At 48.3% G+C, this 24,195-nt stretch overlaps 1 long non-coding RNA gene and 1 pseudogene across 2 annotated transcripts in view; one reads left to right on the top strand and one right to left on the bottom strand.

The window, feature by feature from the left end:
- LOC309361320 overlaps positions 1–24,195 on the bottom strand; it is a 367,676-nt gene that overhangs the window by 224,484 nt on the left and 118,997 nt on the right. The gene's annotated exons all lie outside the window — the stretch shown is intronic.
- The window catches only part of LOC309361127 (adhesion G protein-coupled receptor D2-like), a 143,520-nt pseudogene that overhangs the window by 22,313 nt on the left and 97,012 nt on the right, over positions 1–24,195 (top strand). Inside the window, exons 6-10 of the transcript in view lie at positions 652–1,278; positions 2,191–2,289; positions 3,348–3,433; positions 4,209–4,490; positions 5,680–5,795. The product of the transcript in view is annotated as an adhesion G protein-coupled receptor D2-like (transcript). The remainder of the gene's footprint in view (positions 1–651; positions 1,279–2,190; positions 2,290–3,347; positions 3,434–4,208; positions 4,491–5,679; positions 5,796–24,195) is intronic.

Raw genomic sequence — 24,195 nt, 5'->3', positions numbered from 1 at the left:
CAGTACCATGTGCACCTAGACGCCTGTGGGAAACCAGGGAGCAGAACATGAGACCAGAGCCCTCTCCCTCCCCCCCTGTGGTTTCCAGGAACTGGTATTCAGAAGCATGGCTGCCCCCAAGCGTGGAGGGCAGAGCACAGCCATACTGGCTAGTAGCCACTGACAGCCCTCTCCTCCTCTTCCTCCTCCTCCTCCTCCGTCTCCTCCTCCTCCTCCTCCAGGAATTGGTCCAATCCTCTTTTAAAGGCATCCATGTTGGTGGCCATCAGAGTTCCATAGCTTAATTCTCTACACTGCAAGAAGGGCTTTCCTTTTATCTGTCCTGAATATTCCACCATTCAGCTTCACTGGATGACCACAAGTTCCAGTGTGATGAGAGGAGATAAAATTTTCTCTCTCACTTTCTGGCCATGCATAATTTTTATAAAAATCCTATCATGTAACCCTTCCTTGCTTTTTCTCTAAAACTAAAAAGTCCCAAATATGACAACCTTTATTCATAACAGAAATCACTCCATCCCATAGAACACCTGGGTTGCCCTTTTCTGAACTTTTTCCAACTCTACAACGTGCTTTTTTATGCGAGGCAACCAGAACTGTTTTAAATGTTGGGTCCTTGGTCACATCCCCATCTCTCTCACCCACCCCCAGGAAACATCTCCGCACCAATCCTGGTCTTCAAGAACAAAACAGACACAAAGTTTGTGAAGGTCTTAGCCGACTTCCCAGAGATGCCCGCCGTGAGTGCCTGCGCCCACGTCCAGTGGGACCCTGAGGCTGTGGAGATCTCCACTGTCTTCTCCTACGCGGTCCCGGCTTTCATCAATGAGTTCAAGTTGCATGGCTTCATCGACGAGGATGGCTTCATCATCCTCCATGGGCACCACTCCCCGTGCCTGCCTGTTTTTTGTGCCGATGGGCAGTGGCACCACTTCTGTGTCACATGGTAGCATCAGAATCGGGCATGGGCCATCCATGCTGACGGGAAGGAGAAGGCCTCAGCCACAGGGCTTTCAGCCTCCCATGACATGAATGGCCACGGGACGTTCATTATCGGGCAAGATCAGGACTCCCTGGGTGGGGCCTTCAAAGAGAAAGAGTCCTTCAGTGGGAACCTCACTGGTTTGCATGTTTGGCAGAGGGTCCTCAGCAGGGAGCAGATGGAGAAAGTGCGCTCCTGCATCCCTATTCAAGAGAGCCTCGTGTTTGCCTGGAGCAGCGACATCCTCAAGGTGGAAGTGAGCATCCAGTAGGCCACAGTGTAGCTAACCTGCCCAGGTAAAGCACTCTTGGGTTGTGACTGCACCAGCTGTCTGAATCTGGTCTGTTAGCTGGTTGATTTGCATGTCCCTGTTTTCAGTTGGTATGGACTGGTTATATGCCTATATTGGATGGGGGCAGGGGAGGAAGCTGCCCCAGGACAGTGGTGGGGATCCCTGTGGCCTGCAGAACATGGCCAGTGATGATGGGAGTTGTAGTCCCAACTAAAGGGCCACAGGTTCTCCTTCCTTGTTTAGAAGGCATCTTGGGCTGGAAAGGCTTTGAACTCTCTTGGGTCTCCTTTGCAAAATGGGCTTGTTGAGATAGGTAGGTAGACCTGCCGGGGTCTTCTTTCTCCAAGGGTTGAAGATGTCCATGGCAATCAGGTTGTGTGACTCAGCTACCTGCAAGTACACAAATGGCAGAGTGTATTTCGAATAAACTGTATGGAGCAGGACCAGATGGCGGGGAGGGTCGATGGCTGCGACCTGACTCCTGACGACTGAGTCAACGCCACTTACCTGGAGGCAGTGGGGGAGGGGTGGGGTGGCAGCAAGATGGGGCAAATGCATCAACAGGAAAGCTGGGTGGAAGTAAGATGCTTTATAAGGACCTAGTAGCAGTGAGTGCCTGGCACTGCCTGGGAGTTTTTAGGGAATAAAAAATTGCAATGTTAAAACTAAAAATAGCGTGATTTGTGATTTTGGACCCATGACACCAAAATTGGGTAAACTCATGCCAAAGTTGCATTTTGGTCTGACGTCTTGATTCAAAACAGCACCTAGAATCCAAGAGTCTACCAACTCCACCTTCAGGGAACCCCCTGCCAAATTTGGTGATGATGCTTCGAGGGGTGTCCCAAACTATAGAAAACAAACAATTTCCCAAAACATCTAGTAGACGGAGGGTGTTGTTCTTGTTCTCTCCCAGGGCCTGTGGAGGAATGCCATATGGTTCAGGTCATCCAGGGAAGCCTTGCTTATGCCCCCTGCCTGCAGCTGCTGCCTTTTGTCTGCTACTGCAAAAAAGGTATGGCAGTTCTGACTGTCCTTATCTCCAGACTCAAACTGTGACAACTGTCATTTTAAGCCCAAGGTCCCCATTCCTTTGTGCCAGCAATCGGTGGGTCAGAGGGAAGTGGGTGGAGCAACAGGTGTGACTCTTATTTTGTTCGGTATGGTCCCATCTGCACAGTACATTAAAAGCACTCCCTCCCAAAAAAATAATAATGGGAACTGTAGTTCACTGAGAGTTCTGAGAGTTGTTAAGAGACCCCTATTCCTCTCACAAAGTTACAATTACCAAAGTGGTTCACCCCCTCTTCCCGTTAATTAAAACACAAGCCACTTTTTTTAAATGGGAATGTTTATTTGAAAATTATAATAGAATATTTATTTATTTAAATGCTCATAGTCCTCAATCTCATGCCAAAGTGTCACAAGGCTGGGAGCAAGGGATCAGATTCCACTTCCTCTGGAAGAGAGTTCCAAGGTTTTGGAGCCAGCACTGGAAAGGCCCTGTCATGCCTTGTTCAACAAGGAAACTGTGCCTCTGAAGCAGGTCTTCATCACTGGGTTGGTTTCCAGGGGAGAAGGGTACTTCTGGTATCCCCAGTTGTTGGATCAGCCTGGATTTGTGATCAGAGTGTCAGACTGGGGCCTAGAGAGACACCGGTTCAACTCCCCCCCCCCTTGACCACAAAGTGCTCTGGGTGACTTTGGGCCAGTTGCTCTCTTTTCACCTTGTCTACCTTGCAGGGCTGTGGAAATTATTATTATTTATTTATTTATTAATTATTATTATTATTATTATTATTATTATTAAAATTTATATGCCATCCTGCACCTGAAGATCACAGGGCAGTTTACAACATGAAAATACAACATAAAAACACAAATTACATAGCATAATAGCAAAACAACACCCCTCCCCCACTATCACACTTAAAAGGCCGTAGATGGCTTAATCGGCCAAAGCCCTAGTTGAAGAGGAATGTTTTTGCCTGGCTCCATGAAATGGGCAAGGTACTAACTTTGTAAACCACCTTTCACAACCTTCCATTTGCATGTCTGTTTTTTCCCCCTCAGATCTTTATTTGCAGTTGAAGAAAACACAGTCAAAACATGTCCCACAGCTCATAGCTCAGGTTAATGCATGAGCGAATGCGACAGTGGTGAGTCTAAAGCACTGGCTTCAACCCAGACTCCTGAGGGCTTCCACCTGTGGTCCAGCATCACTGTGTTGCTGGCCAGGCCTCCTGGAGCCTTTTCTCAGTGCCCCAAAGTGTTTCCTGGGTGAGTCTGTGGGGAAATTGATTTCTGGGAGAATTTGGGGTGGTACAGGTTACAGGGGGTTGGACTTGAAAATCTATGGGGTACCTTCCAACTTCACAGTCCTATAATTTCTGTAAGAAGCTGCCAGACCCCTGAGCCATCTAGCTGAGCAGGATGATTTCTGGCAGGGGCCATTCGTAGCTCTACCTGGAGCTGCCGATGGGGAGTGGGATTGAATCTGGAACCTTCCTCACTCAATGCCAGTGCTCTTCCACTGAGCCACAGCTCTGGGAACACGTGACAAGTGTCTTGTCTCAGGAGACCCATGGTTGTTAAAGCTTCTTAAAGTCTGGTTGTGGGGCACAGACATCTATTGGTACATCTTCTCATCTCAGCTCTCCACATTGCCCCTCTGCCCCCCCCCCCCACGGATTTATGGCTTCCCTAAACACTTTCCCCTAAAGTGCCTTCAGTTTGTGTGCTGCTCCCAACTCAAAGTTCCCATATAACAGATTTTGGAACCACTGCTACTAAAAATACTTCAAAAACGGCTTTGTGCAGATCAGACACATCTGGGTGGATTTTCCCAAAAGGGGAGGCACACACACCCCTTCACCCACCCTGCCCCCATTTAGTCCCCCTTCTCTAACCTGGGGGTCTTGTTTCTGGCTACAGATTCCTGAGAGTGTCTTTCAGGCAGAAGCCCGAGGCATGGACGTTTCAGTAATTGCTGGTTACCTAGGGGTGGTGGAGACGGTCCTGACGGACGCTGAGCTGACATCTCTGGATGCAGCTGCTCTTCTGGGCATCTTGCAACTGCTGAAGGAGGTCTCAGACATGGATGCCAACAAGCCGGAGGAACTGGCAACGCTGGAGCAGCTAGGGCAGCACTACGTGGCAATTGCTGGGGCAATCCTGGAGGAGCAGAATGCTGAGGAGTGGTCTGAAATAAAGCCGGTAAAATCATGGCTTCCTAGAAGTAAGGGGCGGCGGGGGGGGGGGATGGGTCTGGTGAGCCCCAATGTTTGAGGCAGGAAATCCAGAAAGCTGAAGCAGTCCTGATAGTCCACCATCTCTTTCCGTCCTTGAGAGTATGTGGCCAGACCAGGACCCATGGGAGACCCTAGGGCCATGGAGATGACAGAGGTGACCTTGGAAGGCAATGCAGGCCTCTTAGTCCCACTGACCTCACAGGGTGGTTGTTGGGGGATTAAACACGGAGAGGATTCCTTGAGCTCCTTGGAGGGTTTTTTGGCGGGGCGGGGGGAGGTGGAATAGAAACACAATAAATAAAGAAACACTAGATGGTTGTCCGGCCTCTGCTGGAAGATTTTCAGGAAGGTAAAAATATATAAGGAAATAAATATCCCTGGGTACACACCTTAATTAAATGAGTTGCATCACACCTATGCTCACAGCAGTTAGACTTCTGGCAAAAATCTAAGTTATCAATCCCACTGTCTGCTGTGGCAGAATTTTACGCAACTAAATATGTACTTTATTACATGATTTACTACATTATTCCACAACATCCATTTCAATGCAAAGGAAACACAATTTGGTTTGGAAGGGCAGTTCATAGAATCAAAGGACTGCTGAGTTGGAAGGGATCCTCAGGGTCATCTAGTCCAAACCCCTGCAATGCAGGAATCCCAATTGGTTCCATATCATTGGCAAGCTGAACACAATAAAGGTGAAGACCAATCATATTCATTGATTTCTGTTCCAGACATGGGGCAAATAAGCAAACTCTGCTTCCGTTTCCATCAGGATTATCTGATGTCTCATACCACCTCGCTCTGTGTGACTGGCTCCATTGTCAAACTCTCCCTACTATCAAGAAACTTCCCTAATCTTTGACCGAAATCTACCCTCCAGTAACTTAAGCATAGAAGTCATAGATTCATAGAACCTTCGAATTGTACAGTTGGAAGGGACCCCAAGGGCCATTTCGTTCCAACCCCCTGCAATGTATTAAGCAGCCTTTGCTCTCTTCAATGGGGCAGCCCCTCAGAGATGCTATTATGTGCTGCCCCCCCCCCCCCAGTCTGCAGGAGGAGGGCCAGGGAAACCCTTGGGCAACGTTGGATGATGATGATGATGATGATGATGATAAGGTTTGGGGAGCTGCTCCTGTGCTCCTCAGATCCTTGATGGACCCATGACAGTTGTGGAAAACATGGACAAGATGGTTTCCAGCCTCCATCAGCTCCTGAGTACAGAGAGGCCAAAAGTCACCATCTGGTGTAAGAATGTTGGTGAGTAGCAGCAAGGCTCTGGGGTGCGAGGGGGAGGAAGAGCCTGGGGAATTGTTAAAGCAAATTTGATGCCAGAAATTCAGTAGGAAAGGAATTGAAAGTAAAACTGCAAATATCCTAATTGTCACGGCCACCCAGGACGGGTCCCAGCTCACAAGAGACCTCACTCCGTTGCAGTTTATTTACAGGAAAAGTTTATTGAAGATTTCTGCTTCTCGTACAGTTCAGCATCGTGGCCGTACGTCTGTCACGTTAGACCGCTGAAGTCCCCTCTGACTCCTCCCCTCTTCCACACCAACTTAATAGCCTGGCTCTAGACCACCTCTTCCTCTCCTTTCTTTTCCGCAGGGTCTTCCTGCCCCCCTGGGTTCCCTCTCTCCGTGACTCGCCTGAGGCTGAATCCTCTGCCGCCTCTTCCCCCCTCCTTCTGGCTTTAGGGCCGGGCTCCTCCCCTGAGCTCTCTCCACTTCCGCGCGCCTCTACGTTTGAACTTGGCGCGCGTACGTTGCTGCTGACCTTTCTTTCGACCGCTACACCACCCCTTGTTCTGCTCTCCACCCTTTCCGGCTGAACACCTTGCTCCAACCCCCTTTCTCTGTTCTCTCCTAATCCTGCTCCCTCCGAGAGGCTGACGACTCCACCCCCTTTACTCCGTTCCGGCTGAGACGCCTCTTGCTGCGTCTGTCTTCCACTGGGCTCCTCTCCGCTTCTCCCTTCTCCTCCCTTTTGCTTGATTAAGGTAACCCCCTTTTGAGAATCCTCTGACTCGCTGCTCAGACTCGTGGATTCCCTCAGAATTCCGTCATCTTCTTCCTCATCCTTCTGCCCCTCCTCCCACTCGCTCTCCGTCTCCTCTGTCATCTCCTCCTCTCTCCCAGAAACCCTGACATCCATCCCCCCCTCGAAGCCCCCCCTTCCCCCCTCCCGCTCGCCGGGTGCAGGTTGAGGAAAACGTGGTTCTTCCGGGGTCGGTTCAGGATACAAGTTGTCCACTTCAACGTTCTCCTCTGTCATCTCCGTATATGTGTGTTCGAACTCGGGTTCCCCACCCACAGACCTCACAGTCTCTTCCTCCATCACTGCTTCTCCTGGCGCTGCCTGCCAAGGACCTACCATCCATCTCTGACTCCATGCCTCCCTTGGCTGATCCACCCACCAACAAGGGCCTGTCTCCTCCCCCCCCAGTCTCGGATCCCTGGTCGGGCTTGTTTCGGGCGTATGGCCCTCGGGTGAGGAGAAACCCTCGAACGTGCTGTCTGACAAAGTGGGCGTGAAAAGCCAATCATCAAAATACTCCTCGGGCATGGGCTTGTGCGGAAAAAGTGCATGGAACTCCTCCTTCAACAGGGGTTCGTCCAACGCGTAACCCGGCACCCAGCTATTGGCAGAGGCCGGAGTGCCTTCCCTGGCTAGAAAATATTCAACTCCCTCCTCCCCCCATCTCGAGTCCAGTATCTCTGTGACCTCGTTAAGAGGTTCTGGTCTTGGCGATTCCCCCCCCTCAGGCGCCCTCCTACGTGGCTCTGGGAGTGCTCCTGACTCTTGAAACCTGTGTGGGGTTTTGTAGGGAGTGAGCACCGACCTATGAAAGACCGGGTGCACCCTGGAACCCTCCGGAAGGGCTAGACGAAAAGCCACCGGATTGATCTTAGCCTCAACTTGATATGGCCCTAGCTGCCTGTGTCCTAACTTCTTCTTGGCCAATGACCTGGCCGGCATCGCGTGGGCTGCTAACCACACCCAGTCCCCAATCTGGATGTCCTCTCCCGCCCTCCTGTGCTTATCGGCCTGCACCTTATACGCCTGTTTTGCCAGCTCCAAATGTCTCCGCAGCTCCTCGTGCACCTCTTGCAACTCCGCTGCAAACTGGTCGGCATCTTGAGGCCCCCCCCCTCCTGGTGCCGCAAATCTCGGGAAGGTTCTGGGATGACGGCCATTGTTCGCGAAGAAAGGCGTCACCCCGGTGGATGCGTGTTTCGTGTTGTTGTAGGCGAATTCAGCCATCGGCAGATAGTCCACCCACGCCGCAGGTCGCTGGTTGGCGTAGCACCGCAGGTACTGCTGCATGATCGCGTTGACCCTCTCCGCTTGACCGTTGGTTTGTGGATGTCTCGCCGATGTCAGGTTGATTTTGACGTGCAAGATGCCCAGAAGCTTTCGCCAGAAAGTGGAAACAAACTGGCGCCCCCTGTCGGACAAGACGGACTGCGGAAGTCCATGCACTCTGAAGACGTGATCGATGAAGAGCTTTGCGGTCTGTTCTGCCGTCGCCACCTTGGCACAAGGGATGAAATGCGCCATCTTGGTGAACAAGTCCACCACCACTAACACCGCCGTCTTACCTCTGGAGCTGGGCAGGTCCGTAACAAAGTCCAACGCTACCCTCTCCCACGGTTGCTGCGGTGTCTCCAGCGGTTCTAGCAATCCCGCCTGCTTCTGGTGCACTGGTTTGGACCTCTGGCAGATATCACACCTGGCGACGTAGTCCGCCACCTCTCCTCTCATCTGGGGCCACCAAAAGTCTCTAGCCACCAACTCCATCGTCTTCTCTTTGCCGAAATGGCCTGCACTAGGGGCGTCATGCAATTGTTGCAGAACCTTGGCTCGAAGATCGTCGGTGGGCACGTAAAGGGCACCCTTACGAGTCAAAAGTCCATCTTGCAATTGGAACTCATCGTTGTCTCGCGACCCTCCGCGTAGCTCCTCCATCTTGGACTGTGCAAACTGATCCCTTTGCAACGCGCGTCGCACCGCGTCCAGGTCGACTGCGATGGTAGCGCACGTCCACGCCTGCGGTGCGAAAATGTGCTTTGCTGCGATTGGAGCTGCTTCCTCCAAGTATTGCGGCTTTCGGGACAGCGCGTCTGCAATAACATTGGAGTCTCCTGGGATGTATTCTATTTTGAAGTCGAAATCCGCAAAGAACTCCGCCCAGCGCATGTGTCGCTGGGTCTGTAACTTAGCCGTCCGCCAATACTCTAAGTTCTTGTGATCCGTGCGGACTTGCACCGTGTGCTTGGCTCCTATTAAGAAGTGTCGCCACGCTTTGAAAGCTGCATGAATGGCCAACAACTCCCTGTCCCATATGGTATAATTGCGCTCCGTCTTGCTGAGCTTCCGGGAGTAGAACGCACCCGGTCTCCAGTTGCCTTGTGAATCCTCTTGCAAAAGAACGGCCCCAACCGCTCTGTCTGACGCATCGGTCTCTACCCGCATGGGTCTGCCGGGATTCACGTGGAGCAGCTGCTCTTCGGAGGCGAAAAGACCTTTAAGCGTCCGGAAGGACCGCTCCGCTTGTTCGGTCCAGACGAACTTCTTCTTCTTGGAACTGAGGGTGTCAGTGATAGCCGCCGTCGCGTTCGCAAAACCTTTAATAAACTTGCGGTAAAAATTGGCAAAGCCGATGAACCTCTGGACCTCTTTCCGATTTCGAGGGCTTTTCCAGTCCAACAGCGCTTGAACCTTAGCCCTGTCCATGGCCAGTCCCTCGTCGGACAACTTGTAGCCAAGGAAATCAACCTCTCTGACATCAAACTGGCATTTTTCCAACTTGGCGTACAGCCTGTGGTCCTTCAGCCTCTGCAGGACCTCCCTCACGTCCTTATCGTGATCCTCCGGCGATTCCGAGAAAATCAGGATATCGTCGAGAAAGCAGACACACTTCTTGTAGAGGAGACCTGCTAGCACGTGGTGCATAAATGCTTGAAAAACGTGGCTGCCATTTTGGAGACCGAAAGGCATGACTCTGTATTCGTATGTGCCCAGAGGGGTGAACATGGCGGTCTTCCACTCATCTCCTTTCCGGATGCGGATGAGATTGTAAGCTCCACGTAGGTCCAGCTTGGTGAAAATCTTGCCCCTCCTGACGGTCGCTAAAAGGTCGTCAATCTTGGGCATGGGGAAAGCTTTGGGCTTAGTCAAGCTGTTTATGAACCTGTAATCCACTATAAGCCTTTTTTGGGGCGTGTTTTTCTTCTTCACAAAGAACACAGGGCTGCCACCCGCTGCTTTAGATTCCTGGATGAAACCTCGCTTGAGGTTATGGTCTATGAACTCCCGAAGCTCTTGCATCTCGTCTTCCGACATGGAGTACAGCTTGGCAGCAGGCAGTTGCGCCCCTGGCACTAAATCAATCGCGCAGTCGTAAGGTCTGTGAGGCGGCAACTTGTCAGCTTCCTTCTCACAGAAAACCTCCAAGAAGTCCTGGTACTTGTGAGGCACTGTTTGCACCATACCCAGATGCAACTGCTGCTCGGCTTCTCCTCCCTGATCGGTCTGAAAGCAATGCTGAGCACAATACGATGAACAAAAGGTGATCTGCCGCTGGTACCACGCAACCGCGGGACTGTGCCTCTCCAGCCAACTCATGCCTAACACGATGGGTGTGTCCGATAAGTGGGTGACATTGAAACTAATAAGTTCTCGATGGTTGCCAATCTGCATCATCATGGGAGGGGTTTGCTGCACCACTTGCCCCCCCAGCAACTTCCTGCCGTCTACCGTGACCACGTTTAGAGGCGTCGTTGCAGGCAGGAGCGCCATGTTGTGCTGCTTAACGAACTGCAGTCCCACGAAGTCGGCGTTGCTTCCCGAATCGATCGTTATTGGAACCTCGAGGAGTCTCCCATCAGGCAACTGGAGTGTTGCTGTGAGCAGAACTGCCGGTCTGGGAGGCAAAGGGTCCACGCTCTGCAGTGATGCTGGGGGCTTGTCTACAGATCCGCCTGGCTGAGCCCCAGTAGCTCTGCTTCCAGCCAGGCACTGTCGTTTCCCTGAAGCTGCTCCCCTGGTTGCACCTCTGCTGTTACAGTTGCCAGTGCTGCAGTGTGCTTCTGGAGCCTCTGGGGGCACTCTTTCGCCATATGGTGCGCACTGTCACAGATGTAACACTTCCTGGTTCCTCTAGGAGGCTTCGCTTTGGCTGCACCAGGGACAGGGCTCTGGGATGGCTTCTGAGCCCTAGCACCACCAATCTCCATCGGCTCCTCGCTGTCCTTCCCCATTGGCGAGGGGTGCGCACGGCTGAAATCCCTGTGCACAAAAGGGAGAGTCCTCGCTTGCGCACGCGCTTGGGGCCCGTCCTCCTCGTGCCACGGACGTCCCTCATGTCGAATTCCAATAGCTAAAGCCCGTTGCACCACGTCTTCTAGGGTCTGGGGTCTGTCCCCCCTAGCGATCTCATCCTTGATGGGGGGGCTCAATCCCTCCCAAAAAAGATCTCTGACCGGCTTACTGTCCTTTGGCCAATCTAAGGCGGTGAGCAATGCAAAAAATTTAGAGTGGTATTGGCGCACAGTCGCTTTCCCCTGCCTCAGCCCGTGCATTTGACGGCGCGCAATGTCCACATCCACAGAGGATTGAAAACAAGAATCCATCGCTTTGATGAACGCAGTTGAATTGCGACGGGCCGGTCCATCTTCGCGCCACAGATTGCGTAGCCAAGCCCTGGCCTCCCCATGCAGGTGCGAAACAATGAACCCCACTTTCTCCTCCTCATCTTTAAAATCGTGACGGAGTAAATGCAGTGCATATACGACGTCCGCTCTGAAATTGGGATAGTCTTGCAAGTTGCCATTAAAATGCGGAACCAGGGCACCCCCCCTCCGTCCAAGCGCAATGCCCTCCGCTCTGGAACCTGGGGCCCCCGCCCTGTCCGCGTGTTCCCACCTTGCCTGCAAATCCTGGCACGTCTTCTCCAAGTCGTCATTCTTCTTCTGCGAAGCAATGACTGCCGATGTGAGAGCGGTAACCTGATCCCGCAGTGCAACCAGCTGCTCCTCAGCGCTCATGGCTGCTCCCGTTCGTGAGCTTCGCAAAAAAAATTTTTTGCTTTCTGAGAGGGGACTTACTGTCACGGCCACCCAGGACGGGTCCCAGCTCACAAGAGACCTCACTCCGTTGCAGTTTATTTACAGGAAAAGTTTATTGAAGATTTCTGCTTCTCGTACAGTTCAGCATCGTGGCCGTACGTCTGTCACGTTAGACCGCTGAAGTCCCCTCTGACTCCTCCCCTCTTCCACACCAACTTAATAGCCTGGCTCTAGACCACCTCTTCCTCTCCTTTCTTTTCCGCAGGGTCTTCCTGCCCCCCTGGGTTCCCTCTCTCCGTGACTCGCCTGAGGCTGAATCCTCTGCCGCCTCTTCCCCCCTCCTTCTGGCTTTAGGGCCGGGCTCCTCCCCTGAGCTCTCTCCACTTCCGCGCGCCTCTACGTTTGAACTTGGCGCACGTACGTTGCTGCTGACCTTTCTTTCGACCGCTACACCACCCCTTGTTCTGCTCTCCACCCTTTCCGGCTGAACACCTTGCTCCAACCCCCTTTCTCTGTTCTCTCCTAATCCTGCTCCCTCCGAGAGGCTGACGACTCCACCCCCTTTACTCCGTTCCGGCTGAGACGCCTCTTGCTGCGTCTGTCTTCCACTGGGCTCCTCTCCGCTTCTCCCTTCTCCTCCCTTTTGCTTGATTAAGGTAACCCCCTTTTGAGAATCCTCTGACTCGCTGCTCAGACTCGTGGATTCCCTCAGAATTCCGTCATCTTCTTCCTCATCCTTCTGCCCCTCCTCCCACTCGCTCTCCGTCTCCTCTGTCATCTCCTCCTCTCTCCCAGAAACCCTGACACTAATGCTGTTACACAAATCTGTGGTGCATCCCCCACAGTACTGTCTAGAGTACTCACCTCAAAAAGGATACTGCAAGGCTGGAAAAAGTTCAGAAAATGCAGCCAAAAATGATCTGGGGGATGGAGGGACTCCCGGATAGTAGGATAGGATAGATTGATTAAATATTGTCCTCCCTCCTTCACACTGAGTCAGTAGCACATTCCCCAGTACACAGCAGGAAGCTAGTTGGTAGATTCGTTTGAATTTCTTTACTTAAGCAAACCAGGGTTTGATCCTGGTACATTCCCCTTTTATCCCTCTTATCATTACTTTTAAAGAAAACACAACAGTCTTCTTTAAAAGTAATGATAAGAAGTCTACTTACATTCAGTTCACAGGTTTTTAGCTTGGAGGCAGGCTTTTAGCTTGGAGTTACAGAAAAGAATGTGGGGATTTGAGCCCATGTGCTGCTGGCTGAGAGCCAGCAAACAGCAAAATACATCAAGAGAACAGCATCAAGAGAAAATGGTCAAGGACTTCCGGTCTGCTGCAGAGGACAATGGCGGTGTGCTGAGTGTCGTCTGTGACACGGAGCTGGCAGAAAGGCTTGGAGGGCAGCGCTAGAGCTCATCACTGTTAGGGTGTGAAACCTAAGACGCTGGCAAGTTAGCAATGTCATGTGACTTTAAGTAGTCAAGCTCGTTAAGTTGTTAAGTTGCTCAGTATATAAAGAGTGTTTGTTTTCTCTGCCTGGGGGGCGTGAAGCAAAAATGTCTGAAAGCTCCGGAGGTATTTCTGTTATCTTTCTGCAATAAACCTGTCTTTGGAAAGACAGGCTTCCCTGTGTCGTTATTTCTTTGCTGCTGAGACTCTGAAGCTTGTACTGCAACAAGAATCTCTGCACTGGACTTAATTAATGCTCTGCAAAGAGAACTGTTGCTGGTTGCGCAGCGGAAGCGTTTACTGGACCAGTACACAGACCCTCTTAGGTTATGGCTCCTTCTACGTTTCTACAGCTGTATTGTGTGCAGAGAAAGTGAAAGCAGCTTTCGGATGAGAGAAGACCGGCTTGGTCGTAAATCCAGCTCTTAAAGGAACTGAGAGGCTGCAGAAAGTTGAGAGAGCTGCGTAAGTGAAGATTTACAGCTTCATTAGCTGCAAAAGGCTAGCCTGACCTCCCGTTCTGTTTTTGTTTTGTTAATAAAAACAGAGGACGGTGGTAGGTTGCTAGTGAAGAGACGGAGGGGAAAAAAAGTTTGAAAGGCTTCAGAGGAGGCTGGAGGCGTCTGAAAAGTGAGTAAAACAAATCCCAAGGGGAAAGAGAAGCAAGGGCACACAGAGGGAGTAGCAGCAGACCCCAAGAATGGCAGTGGAAAATTTCCAGGTTCCCTTTACAAAGTTGAACTCTGCTAATTATGTGCAGTGGTCTAAGAGGGCTCAAGTCTGGTTGGAAGCCAAAGAAGTGTGGGCTGACTATGTCCAGAGGCGAAAGCCATTTGTTGCTGTTGCAGCAGATGCCACAGCAGAGCAACAGGCTGCTGCACATGCTCAGAACAGGGAACATGATAAAATGGACACTAAAGCTAGATGCATGTTGATGGTATCGATAGACGATTCCCAATTACCTCATGTGGAAAATTTAAGGTCTGCATTTGAAATTTGGGAAGCTCTTAGGCGAATTCACCATAGAGCCACGCCCGGAGAGAAGGTGAACATTATACGTGCTTTGTATGAGTTGAAACTGAAGCCAGGGGATAGTGTGGTTGAACACACATCACAGATGACTGAGTATTTCAACCGACTGTCATCTCTAGGTGTGAATTTTCCTGAAAATATTAAAGTTTATACTCTGCTTAGCAGCCTGCATGCAGGGTTTGAAAACTTAGTACTAACTTTACAAGTTTTGCCAGAGGACCAGCTGAATATGAATTATGTGACTGGTAGATTGTGTGAGCAAGAATATCAACATCATCGAAAATGTATTGATAATTCAAATACCCCAAGGGTTGGATGTTCAGATAATTCCCAGTGTGGGGAAACTAGCAGGCAGAGCTGTAAGGAAGCCTCACAAGTGTCTGCTATGGCCAGCAAGTCATGTTTTCGATGTGGCAGCAGGTTTCATTTGATAGCAAAGTGTCCAGAAAAGCAACAGGAATTTCAACAGTCCAAGGTCAGTTTCCGGAGCTACAGGGGAAGACGACGTGAGAACTACAAGAATCAGCGATCCAGAGGGGGAGCAGGTGCTGATAAGGGACTATCTGCAATGGCAGCACAACAGAGTCCTAAAAGGAGCCAACAAACCTTGAAGTGGATAATTGACAGTGGAGCCAGTCACAGTTTAGTTCCAGCGACATCTAGTGGCAGCTTGATGAACTGCAAGACATTGCCAGTTGCAAAAACTGTGACTATAGCAGACAATAGTAAACAAGAAATGAACCTTAAAGGCACAATTTATGTTAATTGTTTGCAAACTAACCTTCCTGTTTTTGTTCTTCCAGGAATGAAGAATGGACTTTTGAGTGTGTCATGCCTGGTAAAAAGTGGTTTTAAGGTTGAGTTTGAAAATGATGTGTGCACCATTTCGAAACAGGGGAAGGAGCTAGTTAAAATTCCCTGTGAGGATGGGCTTTTTGTTTTGGATGAAGAACAGTTAGCAGCAGGTAGATGTTCAACAGGTGAGGCGCAAGCTAAGTGTGTAAATAAGGCTCCTCATACAGGTTGTGCACATCTACTACACAGAAGGTTAGCTCATATATGCTTTAAGTATGTAAGCAAGATGCCAGATTTAGCTGAGGAGTGTAACATTAAACCCTGTCCAAATTTTCTGGATTGTTGTGCTTGTAAACATGATAAGGTTAAGACATGTAACTATCCTAGATCTGATAGAGTAAGCAAGAAACCCTTTGAACTTGTGCACACAGACGTGTGTGGCCCTATGCCAGTCAAATCACTTGGAGGTGCAAGATTTATGCAAATTTTGGTGGACGATTTTTCAAGGGCTAGTTGGGTTTTCTTTCTGAAAGAAAAATCACAAGCAGCTTCCATCCTGATGGATTGGATTGAAGAAGTCGAATGTAAATTTGACACCAGGGTACGTAAAATACAATCAGATCGTGGTGGGGAATATGTGAACCACATGCTGGAGACGTGGTTAAAAAGGAAAGGTATAGTTCATAGACTTACCAATCCCTATTCACCACAGGAGAATGCAGTTGCCGAAAGAAAATTTCGAACATTACAGGAAGCCATTGCTGTTTTGCTGTTTGATTCTGGACTTCCACAGCGTTTTTGGGCTGAGGCTGCACTGTATGCGAATTATACTTTTAACAGAGTGTACAATAGCACAGTAGGCAACACTCCTTACTTCATGCTATTTGGGAAAAAACCAAAAATTGATCATCTAAGAGTTTTTGGATGTCGTGCTTATGTGCTGGTGCCTAGGGCACAACGTAGGAAAGGCGATCCTAGATCTAAAGAAATGTTTTTCTGTGGTTATCAAGCAAACACAAAAGGTTGGAGATTTGTGAATGTAGAAGGCAATCAAACGAAAATCACAATCAGCAGAAGTGCGGAATTTTGTGAACAGGATGGTTGGAATAAAATTCATGGAAATCCTGACATACTATTTGATGTGGTGAACAGTAACAATGAAACTCAGGCCCCAGGGCAGGTATTAGTTCCAGAACAGGCTGAGGAATTGGAGTCTGAGGACAAGGATGAGAAATCGTCTAGTTCACCCAAGTCTGTAAAGTCAGAATCTTCTAGCTCTAAAAGTTCACCTGTACAGCAAGAGAGACCTGTAAAGTCAGAATCGTCTAGCTCTAAAAGTTCACCCGTACAGCAAGAGAGACGTGCAAAGTCAGAATCAGAAAGTTCTTCAACTACTAGTGACAAACAGGTGACGACTAGTGATTCTGGGTCAGAGGGGGAAACTGAAGGAACATCGCAGGAACTGTTAAGGCGTTCCAAGCATACCAACAAAGGTATACCTCCTGAAAGGTACCAAGCTATTAGTGTTTGGGCTGGTTTGGCAAATTGCGAACCTGAAAGTTTTGAGGAGGTTGAGCAATTACCCCAGGAGGAGGCCAGTAGGTGGCGTGAGGCCATGCAAAAAGAGTTGAATTCTATGAAAGAACTGGGTGTGTTTTCCATCACCAAACTGCCAGAAGGTACCAAGGCAGTAAGTTGTAGGTGGGTGTACAGGATAAAGTCAACAGCGATGGGGAAACCAGAGTACAAAGCAAGGCTTGTAGCTCGAGGTTTTACGCAAAGAAAGGGGTTACATTATTCCGAAGTCTATGCACCCACTTCAAGGAGTGAAACCCTACGGGCACTATTAGCAGTTGCTGCTCAGAAAGGGTTCAAAGTGAATCAATTTGATGTCTCTACAGCTTATCTTCATTCAGACTTGGCTGAAGAGCTCTATATGGAGCTACCGCCAGGATTGAAAGTTGGTAAATCAAATCAGGTATGGAAACTACATAAATCTATTTATGGACTCAAGCAATCTGCTCATAATTGGAATGAGTGCTTGAATGACGTTTTGGTAGGCATTGGTTTTAGCAGGAGCAAGGCTGACAATTGCTTATATTTCAGAGGTTCAGGAGATGCTCAAGAATCTTTGCTTGTTTATGTAGATGACCTGATTTATACTTCAAAGACACAAGAACAAGTAAAAGAACTAGCCAAAGAGTTAAATAAACACTTCAAAGTTAAGAATCTTGGTGATGTGAAGGTCTATCTTGGTGTTCAGATAGATAGGACCAAAAATGGCAGTTTTCTACTGAATCAAAAAGGCAAGATATTGCAAATGTTGAAAAAGTTTGGCATGACGGAGTGTGCAGGTGTTAGAACACCAATGGAAATGGGTTTTGTAAAAGACAATGAGTTCAAGGATAGTGCTGAATTCAAGCGTGCTGAAATCTTTCAGTCAGCACTGGGAAGCTTACTTCATCTTTCACAATGGAGTAGACCGGATATTGCTTACGCTGTTAACTTACTCAGCAGAGAAGCTTCAAAACCTAGTGTAAATGCATGGAAAGGAATTCAGAGAGTGTTAAGATATTTACAATACACCAAAGATTTTTGCCTTGAATTATCTTCGGAAGGACAAGCACAGATTACTTGTTTTGCAGATAGTGATTGGGCAAATTTAAAGGATAGAAAATCAGTGTCTGGCTGTGTAATAAAATTTGGTAACTCTCTGATTGGGTGGAGATCCAAGAAACAGAACCTGATTGCTTTGTCGTCAACAGAAGCTGAGTTCTGTGCCTTATCTGAGTTATGTAGAGATCTAGAATTTTACAAATGCTTGGCACAAGAGATGTATGAAAAGGCCATCACTCCAATCACTGTATGGGGTGATAATCAACCGTGTCTTAAGTTAGCACAAAATGGGCAGTTTAAAGGTCGTACAAAACATTTGGATATCCGCTTTCAAAATGTTTGTCAAACGGTAAAAGCAGGAATTGTTAAATTAAATTACTGTCCCAGTCATGAAAATCAAGCTGATGGTTTTACAAAACCGCTTGGGTTTCAGCGGCATGAAAACTTTTGTGAAGAAATGGGTCTGAAGTAATTTTGTTTTTGTATTGCCAGCGAGAGGGGGTGTTAGGGTGTGAAACCTAAGACGCTGACAAGTTAGCAATGTCATGTGACTTTAAGTAGTCAAGCTCGTCAAGTTGTTAAGTTGCTCAGTATATAAAGAGTGTTTGTTTTCTCTGCCTGGGGGGCGTGAAGCAAAAATGTCTGAAAGCTCCGGAGGTATTTCTGTTATCTTTCTGCAATAAACCTGTCTTTGGAAAGACAGGCTTCCCTGTGTCGTTATTTCTTTGCTGCTGAGACTCTGAAGCTTGTACTGCAACAAGAATCTCTGCACTGGACTTAATTAATGCTCTGCAAAGAGAACTGTTGCTGGTTGCGCAGCGGAAGCGTTTACTGGACCAGTACACAGACCCTCTTAATCACCCCCCCAAAACCCCCCCACAGGAGAGTGGGGACCTGAGGGCTCCAGTGGAGCGGAAAATCTCCCCCCCCCCCCCCCCCGCCGATCGTCTCCCGGCCGCTGTTGTGCCCGCAGAAGGGAAGGGGAAGAGGCTTGAGTTCACTCTTGGCACCAACGCAACCTGCTGCCGAAGCTACGATCCATCACCAGAAGCAGCAGATCTTCCAATTAGAGGTAAAAGCCAAATAAAACATTTTGAACTTTGAATTAGAGCTTAAAAATTTAAATTGGCAAAACGGAAGCAAAACAGGAAGTCAGCTTCCGGTTTCTGTGGACAAGCTCTGCAAAGGGAACTTTTTTGTGAATGGGACTCAGACACTGCCTACAGCAAAGGAGAGTTGTAACATTTAACTCTGACTTGGTGGATGGTTATATTCTAACGGATTTATACATTAACTGTATTCAGTTACCTATTGGGATACAAAGTTTAAAAGCTACTGACAGCTGGAGGAATCTGAACAGTCTTTTAAAAATTGGTGGAGCTGAAGAGGAAAAGGGGAAAGAAAAGAAGCCTGCAGGGGACTCTCAGCACATCTGGGGGGTAACCCCAGAAAGTGGAAAGAGTCTGGAACAGCTTCCAAAGCATCTTTGATACTACAAAAGACTGAAAGAGCCCACCAAGAAAGGTTTGTTAACTGAAACCCCTGCACGTCTGTGAACTGAATAACAAGACAAATGCCATGGGATAACAAATAAGAAATAAAATGGAAATATAACTTCTGGAACTATTGCAAGCCACCACTGTTTGAGATACTTATAAGTAGATAAGTACAAATCAAAGAACAACTCCCCCCCCCCTTTCTTTAAAGACATAAACTTGAAATTGAACTGGCCTAACATTTTTATTTTTTCCTTTCCTCTGCTTCCTGGATTTTTAAATTACTTTATGAATTCTCTTTTTTATTTTTCACCCTTTCAATTGCATATTATATGTTTTCTGATCCATTGGATGGTTTTATTTCGGGAGGGAGAAGGCAGACAAAAGGGAAAGGGAAACTAGAAAGAATCTGGGAGCGGGGAGTCAGTCTCACAGTTGGATAAACTCAGAACCTGCAGGTGTGACCTTGAACAACTCATACAACACTGGAAACCAACTGATAAGAGATATCGGGCAAGGAGGGAGCAACAACTAGGAAAGCAGCAGTTGCTGCTGCGGCGACGGCTGCTAGACGGGCTAGTGTACAAATTGGGGACATTGGAGATAAAGGAGTGAGAGAGCAGACAGATCTCTTTGCATTGCAACTCTCGGAATTCAGGAAAGAAATGATCCAATCAATGCAAGAATTTACACAACAGGTTCGCAGTGACATGGAAAAATCCAGTCAATCACTGATTGAACAAGTGCACAGAGACATTGAAAATTTGAATAGAGTCGTGACTTCCGGCGGAGCCGCGGACATGAAAATAAGCGCAAGATAGCCCTTCAGGGAGTCTCGAGTGGTGCGGGGGTATTCTTTTCTTTTTTTTTTTTGTAAATAATTTTTATTAATTTTCCAATATAAATTTATACAAGATTAAACATCCAATTATCACCAACATCTTTTTTTATGGAATTCCATCAACATGTCTGATAATTCTCCGTATTATCACTTTCTCCACATTTCTTAATATTGCACTATATAATTATTTGCTTTATCATATTATTTAATCAATATTTCTACCATACATTTTCACAAAGCTTCTTGAAAACTTACAAACGTTATCTGCTTATCACAAATATTTTTGATATATTCTGTAAATTTATTCCAGTCCTCAGTGAATCTCTTGTCTTGTCGGTTCCGGATCCTCCCTGTTAACTTGTCCAGTTCTGCGTAATCCATTAATTTCATTCTCCATTCTTCAATTGTAGGCACTTCTTTTTGTTTCCACTTCTGGGCCAACAAAATTCTAGCTGCTGTTACTGCGTATAAAAAATACCTTCCAATCCTTCTTATTAATTTCATAACCTAATATTCCTAATAGAGATGTTTCTGGTTTTTTAACAAATGTATATTTCAACATTTTCTTTATCTCATTATATATCATTTTCCCAAAAACATTTCACTTTTTTACACTCCCACCACATATGATAAAATGTTCCTTCTTTTTCCTTACATTTCCAACATTTATTGCTTACCTTATACATCTTACCTAACTTTACAGGAGTTACATACCATCTATATATCATTTTCATAACATTTTCCTTTATTGTAGTACACGCAGTAAACTTCATCCCTTCCTTCCACAATTTTATCCAATCATCGAATTGTATATTATATCCAAAATCTTTGTCCCACCGAATCATAACCGATTTAACCTCTTCATCCTTTGTATACCACTCTAATAATAATTTATACATTTTGGATAGAATTTTCACTTCATTATTCAATATTTCCTGTTGAAACCTGGATTCCTTCTCAGAAAAACCTCTGGAAATTCCCATTTAAATTCAATTTGATTTTTCTTCAGAGATTGCACCAAATGTTTATACTGTTCTCGTTTTTTCAACAGATGAAGTGGCACGTCTTTAAAAATGATTATATAGTTCCCATCAATATTCAATCTTTTCTCTCTGTTTTTTTGTAAAATTAAATTCCTCATCTCTCTATCTTTAAAAATAATCAAACAATCTCCTGGGAACTTCTTCGCTCTAGTTGTCCTCATTTTAATTCGAAAAGCATTTTGTATTGTTCTAGCAACTTCTTCCACTTGCATGTCTAACCACTGAGCAATTTCTGCCGTCAACTTTTCTTTAATCATTTCTCCCTGAACCTCAGGCACAGATCTCAATCTCAGATTTGTCTCTCTTTGTCGTAGTTCATTCATTGCAATCGCGTCCCATAACTCCTCCTGCGTCTTATTAACTTCTGATACTTCCACCTTGATTTTTTCCTCTTCCCTTTTCACTTCCTTCATTTCTAATTTAGTTCTATTCATCCCTTCTGTCAGGGAACTGCCATCGGAGCCAAGAGTGGAGGTAAGGCTCCCTAGCGATGCAGGAGAAGGACCCAGTAGGGAGAGAGGGAACACTTCCTCTGAGGAAGGAAATCAGCGTGACACCAGGAAGAAAGGGGAGCAGGGAAGGACTTCGGAGAGATGGCTCCAAGACTCTTCCACAGAGACCAGCGGGGAGAGCCCAGGACCTCCGCTGGCCACGCCCACTCTGCGCAGAAAACCTCCGCGCAGGGAAGCTAGGCGGAGACTTGGTGTCAAAGAGCTTTTATGCTGGAAGAAGTTCAGGAAACGCCCACTGACGGATGCTGCCAGTGACTGACACAGCCACAAAGAAAGGGCTGTCCAGCCAGGGAAAGGTTTAGCCAGCCAACGTTGCCTAGAGCAGTGGCCACTTACGCATGAGCAACCCCAATTCCCTTTACAGCAATCCGTCAGTCTTTGACGTTGCTTGTGCACAACGGCAGGGGCAGGCAGCACCATAAGTCTAACCGGAGGAGCAGGCGCCGGAGAGGGAGCAGCGGCAGTGCCGAATCTGGAGGAGAGAAACCGAGATTTGGAACAGCAGGTGGCTCTGTTAGCGGCGCGGCTTGATGAAAGGCGGACTCAGGATGCCCAGGGGAAGCCCACCCCCATCGCAAGGAAGGTACCGGGACTGGTGCACAAGTTTGGGGAAAACCCCAGAGATTATAATGCATTCAGGACGGAGGTACAGTATGCGTTGGAACTGCAGTATGATGACTTTGCTGATGATGGGGAGAGGGTGGCTTATGTTGTTGTGCATCTTCAGGACGTGGCCAGAGAATGGATCCGGCCATTAATGGCAACGCAGAATGCTGCCCTAAAGGACCTTAGGAAATTTTTTGGCGCCATGGATACCATGTTCTCAAGTGAAGTGGAGCAGAGTGTGACTCGCAGGGAACTGGTGGCGTGCAAGCAGGGGGGCCAGTCAGTTAGAGAGTACTGGTCGCGTTTTGTGATGCTTATCCACAGACTTGGGTGGGAACTGGGTTCGGAACCCGTGCAAATGCTGTTTGAGGAAGGCTTATCCCCCTCGGTGAAGGACGAACTTTCCCACGCGCCCCGCCCTCAATCGCTGGATCAGCTGACTAAGGCTGTACTTGCGATTGGAGTACGCCAAGAGGCACGCGCTCTAGAGAAGCGGGAGGGGAGAGCGTTGGCATGACAACCGCATTCCTGAAATACCGGAGCAACCTTCCCAGCCAGTGGAACCAATGGAGATTGAGGGAGCGCGCACGCGGGGGGTTTCAAACTCCAGTGAAGTTCAAAAGAAGGAGGGAAAGGAGGGGGAAACAGCCAAGAAGTGTTCTCTCTGCCAACAGCCAGGTCTGCCCTAGAAGAAGAAGAAGGAGGAGGAGGAGGAGGAGGAGGAGGAGGAGTATGGATTTGATATCCCGCCTTTCACTCCCCTTCAGGAGTCTCAAAGTGGCTAACATTCTCCTTTCCCTTCCTACCCCACAACAAACACTCTGTGAGGTGAGTGGGGCTGAGAGACTTCACAGAAGTGTGACTGGCCCAAGGTCACCCAGCAGCTGCATGTGGAGGAGTGGAGCCGCGAACCCGGTTCCCCAGATTAGGAGACTACCGCTCTTAACCACTACACCACACTGGCATGGCAAGGAATGGTGGGGGCTGCTGGCTGTGAGGAGGAGGGGCAAAAGGAGCAGGGAAATGCCAACGCTTGGCTGCCGATTAGCGGGCACAGCAGCCAGGCCAGCAACCAGTAAAAGTGCCCAAGCCAGACCCCCCCCCCCAGCAGCCATAGCCATAGAGGTGGTACTAGAACTCCCTAATGGGCACCCAATCAAGGTGAAGGCACTGCTGGATTCAGGCAGTTCTTGCAATTTTTTCAGCAAGGATTTCGCGCTAGAGCACCAGCTCCACCTCCTGCCTCTAGAGTGTCCCTTACAAGTAATGACCATTGTTGGCAGAGAACTCCTGGAAGGGGAAGTGACGCACCAGACTCCCCCCATGAGTTTGAGGGTTTCCAGACACACAGAAACCCTTGCCTTTCACATAGCCACACTGGCAGGACCACCAATCATACTGGGGATGAGCTGGCTGGCACTACATGATCCAGTAGTGGCATGGCACCAGCGAACAGTTACTTTTGGGTCAGCTCACTGCTTGGAACACTGTCACGGGGGGGAAAACCCCGAGGATGGCCGTAGCCAGGGTGGCAGGGATGGCGGTGGGGAAAAAAAGGGAAGGTACCACCACAATACGCTGACCTGCAGGACGTCTTCAGTGAGAAGGAAGCGGATAGACTACCCCCACATAGGCCCTTTGACTGTCAAATCAACCTACTCCCAGGAGCTCAGCTGCCAGTGGGTAAACTGTATACCATGTCGGACAGGGAGATGCAGGAGTTGCGAGAGTTTATTGACAAGAACCTGAAAAGAGTTTTCATTAGAGAATCAAGGGCGGTGGGAGGCAGTCCGGTGTTCTTTGTGGACAAAAAAGACACTAAACAGCCCAGATTGGTCGTAGATTTCAGGGCATTGAACCTTGTATCGGAACCTGTGACCTTCCCAATGCCCAGGATTGACGATATTTTAACCAGGGTGAGGAAGGGGAAATTTTTTACCAAGCTGGACCTTAGGGGAAGCGTACAATTTGATTAGGATGAGGGAGGGGGATGAATGGAAAACCACCATGTTCACCCCTCTGGGGGCCTTTGACTACCTAGTTATGCCTTTTGGATTACAATCAGGCTCCGCCTGTTTCCAATCTTTCATGCACCACGTGTTCGGATCCCTGCTGTACAAGAATTGCGTGGCCTTTTTAGATGATGTGTTAATCTATTCGGAGAACGAGGAGCAGCATGTCAGAGACGTCCGGGAAGTGCTAA

Source organism: Podarcis melisellensis (genome assembly GCF_964234715.1).
Source record: "Podarcis melisellensis genome assembly, chromosome: W".
NCBI classification, from domain to species: Eukaryota; Metazoa; Chordata; class Lepidosauria; order Squamata; family Lacertidae; genus Podarcis; species Podarcis melisellensis.
The sequence above is the reverse complement of the archived record's forward strand: the minus strand, read 5'-3'. Positions and strand labels throughout refer to the sequence as shown.